The 6,000-nt window shown below is 46.5% G+C and overlaps 1 pseudogene; it reads left to right on the plus strand.

Moving 5' to 3' along the window:
* The first annotated feature begins 2,691 nt into the window (after nucleotides 1–2,691).
* LOC100342332 (high affinity cAMP-specific and IBMX-insensitive 3',5'-cyclic phosphodiesterase 8A pseudogene) lies at nucleotides 2,692–5,008 on the plus strand (annotated as a pseudogene).
* The last annotated feature ends 992 nt before the right edge of the window (nucleotides 5,009–6,000 follow it).

The following is a 6,000-nucleotide window of genomic DNA, read 5'->3' on the forward strand; positions in this document are numbered from 1 at the left end:
TCCTGATCCCTAAAAGAGGATCACTTTCACCAGGGACAACACAAGATTACCATTAACTTATAAACTACAAATGTCACCTATGTACCTTGTCCTTCTTCTTCTTCTTCTTCTTCCCAAAGAAACCTTTTATTTAAGGAATACAAATTTTATAAGTACAACTTTAGGAATATAGTGATTCTTTCCACTACACCCACTCTCCCACCCCCTCTCTCTCATCCTAACTCCTCCTCCCTCTCCCATTCCCAGTCCTATTCTCCATTAAGATTCATTATCAATTAACTTTATACACAGAAGACTGACTCTAAAATAACTAAAGATTTCAACAATTTGCACACACACACACACACACACTCACAACAAACTGTTTGAGAACAATTTTTACAGTTAACTCTCATAATACAACTCATTGAGGACAGAGGTCCTGCATGGGAAGTTAGTACACAGTGACTCCTGTTGTTAATTTTTTTTGACAGTTAGAGTTAGACAGTGAGTGAGAGAGAGAGACAGAGAGAAAGGTCTTCCTTCCGTTGGTTCACTCCCCAAATGGCCGCTATGGCCAGCGCTGTGCCAATCCACAGCCAGGAGCCAGGTGCTTCCTCCTGGTCTCCCACGCGGGTCCAGGGCCCAAGCACCTGGGCCATCCTCCACTGCCTTCCCGGGCCACAGCACAGAGCTGGACTGGAAGAGAAGCAATTGGGACAGAATCTGGCGCCGCAACTGGGACTAGAACCCGGGGTGCTGGTGCCGCAGGAGGAGGATTAGCCAAGTGAGCCGCGGCACTGGCCTCTTGTCATTAATTTAACAATTAACACTCTTATGTATGACACAAGTGATCACCCAAGGGTCTTAACATGAGCTGCCAAGGCTATGGAAGCCTTTTGAATCCACAAACTCCATCAGTAATTAGACAGGGCCATATGCAAAGTGGAAGTTCTCTCTTCCCTTCAGAGAAAAGTATATCCTTCTGTGATGGCCCCTTCTTTCCACTGGGTTCTCACTCAGCGAGATCCTTCATGTAGCACATTTTTTGCCACAGTAATTTTGCTTTCCATATCTGAATAGCTCTCATGGGCTTTTCAGCCAGATCAGAGTGCCTTAAGGGCTGAGTCTGAGGTCAGAGTGCTATTTAAAATAATTGTCATTCTATGAGTCTGCTGTGTGGACTACTTGCCATATTGGAACATTTTCTCCTTTTTAATTGTATCTATTATTATTACCATACACTTGCTCTTATGTATACGATTCCTTTAACACTTAATCCTATCCATATGATCATTTTAATACATAATATGATCACTTCAACACTTAAGATGGCATTTTTACCACCCATCTTAATGGGATTTGGGATCCCATGGCAAGTTTATAAACTGTATCCTTAGAAGTAAGTTTGTAGGAATGTATGCAGAACTATACAGCTTTACAGTTACAGACTTCCTCCTCCCTCTCTTATTCCCACTCTTATCTTTTACTGAGATCTATTTCAATTGACTTCATACACATATGATTAGCTCTAGGTTAAGAGTTCAACAAATAGTATAAAGAAAAAAAAACTCTTCCTTGACAGTTGAGACGAGGGCTGTTCAAGTCATTGTTTCTCAAAGTGTAAATTTCACTTCTACAGATTTCCTTTTAGGTGCTCTATTGGTTATCACAGATCAGGGAGAACATATGGTATTTGTCCCTTTGGGACTGGCTTATTTCACTAAGTATGATGTTTTCCAGATTCATCCATTTTGTTGCAAGTGACCGATTTCATTTTTTTACCACTGTGTAGTATTCCATAGAGCACATATCCCATAATTTCTTTATCCGGTCTTCAGTTGATGGGCATTTAGGTTGATTCCATGTCTTAGCTATTGTGAATTGAGCTGCAATAAACATGGGGGCACAGATAACTCTTATTTGCTGTTTTCATTTCCCTTGGGTAAATTCCCAGGAGTGGGATGGCTGGGTCATATGGTAGGTCTATATTCAGGTTTCTGAGGTGTCTCCAAACTGTCTTCCACAGTGGTTTTACCAGTCTACAATCCCACCAACAGTGGATTTGGGTACCTTTTTCCCACACCCTCACCAGCATTTGTTGTTTGTTGATTTCTGTATGAAAGCCCATTCTAGACCATCACCGCAGCTTATTTGGCTATTCCTCCGCCTGTGGCGTTGGCACCCCAGGTTCTAGTCCCAGTCAGGGCACCAGATTCTGTCCTGGTTGCTCCTCTTCCAGTCCAGCTCTGTGCTGTGGCCCAGGAGTGCAGTGGAGGATGGCCCAGGTGTTTGGGCCCTGCACCCATGTGGGAGACCAGGAGGAAGCACCTGGCCCCTGGCTGTGGATTGGCACAGTGCACCAGCCATAGCGGCCATTTGGGGGGTGAACCAATGGAAAAAGGAAGACCTTTTCTCTCTGCCTGTAAAAAAAAAAAAGCCCATTCTGGCCCTGGGAAGGTGCTTCTCACAAGGGGTTGCTCAAGCTCAAGCACCTCTCCCTTTTCCCTCCCTTCCTCCCTCTCTCTCTCTTCCCCCTCTCCCTCTTTCTCCCTCTCTCTCTCTTTCTCTCTCTCCTGCCTCCACCCCTTCCCTGTTCCCAGTGATCCTTCATCCTCATGCACGCTACCACAGCCACACCCACCATCCTCACCTGATGCCCAAACCGCTGAGGCCACCTGACCTTGAACCTGACCCTCCAAAACTGTAGCAGTAGCTGACATGCAGTTTGGTCCCATGAGATTTCATCAAGATCAACTTCAGGTACTTTTGTTGTTTACCAAAGAAGATAACCAGTGTAATGGACTGTTCAGGGCATGTGAAAAAGCAGGGTTTAAATGGGTCACCAAGGAGGCCCAGGCTGTGCCGGCCTGTTTCCTGGACAAACATCATGACATCATCATCATGGACCACAGGAACCCCCGACGGCTGGATGCAGAGGCACTGTGCAGGTCTATCAGATAATCCAAACTCTCAGAAAACAGTCATTGTTGGTGTAGGATGGATAAGGAGGAACTGTCTGTGATGCCCTTCCTTCATTGCTTCTGGCTTCACCAGGAGGTATGTAGAGAACCCCAGCATCATGGTCTGTTACAATGAGCTGCTGCACCTGGAGTTTGGAAAGCTGTGGTTGCTGCTGAAACTCAGGGCTTCTAACTCACTATTCACTGCATTAAAGAAAAGTCAAGAAGAAATTGAAATTACAAATGAAGACCACATTACACAGTAGGCAAATCCTGCATTTGAAACAACAATGGGCTATCAGTCAGGTGAATTAATAGGAAAGGAGTTAGCAGAAGTGCCTATAAATGAAATAAAGGCTGACTTGCTGGATACCATAAATTCGTGCATCAGGATAGGCAAGGAGTTTATATGCCAGAAAGAAAAGTGGAGATAATATACAACAAAATGTGAAGATAATACCTGTTATTGGACAGGGATGAAAAAGTAGACACTATGTGTCCAAAGTAGACACTATGTGTCCATTATAAGAATGTGCAATGGCAACAATAAGGCTGAGGAAATACCTGAATGTGTTCAGTCTGACACTGATGCAGAGACCCTGACAGGCAAACATGAAGACAGGAGGAAAGGCTCACTGGACGTCAGAGCTATTGCCTCTTGCACAAGTGAAGTGTCCAGCCAGAGACGCCATTCTTCCATGGCCCGTGTACATTCCATGATGATCGAGGGACCCATCACCAAGTTGATCAATATTATCAATGCTGCCCAGGACAGCAGTCCCATGCCTGTGACAGAAGCCTTGGAACCCCTGAGAACCACTGAATTATATTCTCCACAGTTAGTGTTAAAGATGATGACCCCCATGCCAATGACCTTGTCAGGGGCTTAATGTCTGATGGTTTGCTGAGGCTGTCAGGGAATGAATATGTCCTTTCAACAAAAAGCCTCCCACAGGTCTCAAGCAGTATGATCACTCCCGCCCTTCCAAGGATAGCTCCAGCCATGGAAGACGAAGAAACCTGGGACTTCAACATTTTTGAACTGGAAGCTGCCACCCACAATAGGATTTTGATTTTTGATTTTATCTTGATCTCAAAACCTTTGCTCCTTTGGAATCTGTGAATTCTTAAACTACTCTGAGTCAACATTGAGATCCTGGCTACAAATTATTGAAGCCAATTACCATTCTTCTAACCCCTACCACAGTTCTACACATTCTGCCGATGTGCTTCATGCCACGACCTACTTCCTGTCCAAGGAGAGGATAAAGGAAACTCTAGACCCAACTGACGAAGTGCCTGCCCTCATTGCAACCACCATTCACAGCGTGGACCACCCTAGGAGAACCAACTTGTTCCTGTGTAACACTGGGAGGGAGCTAGCCATCTTGCACAACTACATCACTGTGCTGGAGAGCCACCATGTGGCCTTGGCCTTCCAGCTGACCCTTGGAGATGATACGTGCAATATCTTTAAAAACATGGAGAGGAATGACTATCGGACATTGCTCCAGGGTATTATCAACATGGTCCTGGCCATGGAGATAACAAAGCAGTTTGAGCACGTCAGCAAATTTGTCAACAGCATCAACAAACCCTTAGCAGCACTAGAAGAAAATGCGGAAACTATGATAAAGGTCATGAAGCCATGAAAACTATGCTCAGAACTCCAGAGAACCGAACTGTAACCAAACGAATGCCGATCCAGTTTGCTGATGTGTCCAGTCCTTGTTGACTACTAGACTACTGAGTGGGCTGCATGCCTCTCCAAATAATATTTTTCTCAGACCGATAAAGAGAAGCGGCTGGACTTGCCTGTGGTGATGCTGGTGTTTGACAGGAATGCCCACAGCATCCCCAAGTCCCAGACCTCCTTCACTGACTACTTCATCGCCAACATGTTCGACTCTTGGTATGCCTTCGTGCCCCTGCCTGATTTAATCCAGCATCTTGACAACAACTTTAACTACTGTAAAGGACTGGATGAGATGGAGCTGCTGAGCCTGCAGCCACCTCCAGAAGAGTGTGGGAAGGAACCGCTCTCTCCCATCAATGGGAATCCCTGAGGGCAGCCAGATCTCCTTGGTCTCTTCAATATTAGGCAGAACTGTCCTAGTCCACAGGGCCTGTGAAAGTGCATGGGACCCTCTGCAGCCACCATCCAATGCCACTGCCATCCAGCAAAATTTGGCCACAAGAGTGGGGGCCAGCGCTGGCACTGTGGCATAGCAGGTAAAGCTGCTGCCTGCAGTGCTAGCATCCCATATGGGCACCAGTTCGAGTCCTGGCTCCCGCATTTCCAATCCAGCTCTCTGCTGTGGCCTCGGAAAGCAGTAGAGGCTAGCCTGGGTCCTTGAGCCCCTGCACCGGTGTGGGAGACCCGGAAGAAGCCCCTGGCTCCGGGCTTTGGATCAGGGCAGCTCCGACCATTGCGGCCGCCTGGGAAGTGAACCAGCGGGTGGAAGATCTCTCTCTCTCTCTCTCTCTCTCTCTCTCTCTCTGCTTCTCCTTATCTCTCTTTGTAACTCTGACTTTCAAATAAATAGATAAATCTTAAAAAAAAAAAAAGGAGTGGGGGGCCTGCGGCAGGAGCTCTGCAGAGTGGGCCCCGGGCACCGCAATTTACATCACCTGCCCAGTGAGACAGTGCTCCCTGCACTCAGAGACATAGCTGCCCTTTCACATCACAGAAGGTGCAATCACTCACTTTGCAACGCTACTGAAAGTGAGTTCTCTTTAAAAATGTAGCAAATGAAAAATAAAAAGGAAATTCTGAAGTTGATTATTGCTATAAATTATTAAAATGTTTTATTTATTTTGAGTTCAATATTTTCTATGAATTTAAAAATACTTCAGGGCCGGCGCTGCGGCTCACTAGGCTAATCCTCCGCCTAGCGGCGCCGGCACACCAGATTCTAGTCCCGGTCAGGAAGCCGGATTCTGTCCCGGTTGCCCCTCTTCCAGGCCAGCTCTCTGCTGTGGCCAGGGAGTGCAGTGGAGGATGGCCCAAGTGCTTGGGCCCTGCACCCCATGGGAGACCAGGAAAAGCACCTGGCTC

Source organism: Oryctolagus cuniculus, chromosome X (assembly GCF_051225735.1).
Source record: "Oryctolagus cuniculus isolate XC-2025 breed Fujian yellow rabbit chromosome X, ASM5122573v1, whole genome shotgun sequence".
Lineage (NCBI taxonomy): Eukaryota > Metazoa > Chordata > Mammalia > Lagomorpha > Leporidae > Oryctolagus > Oryctolagus cuniculus.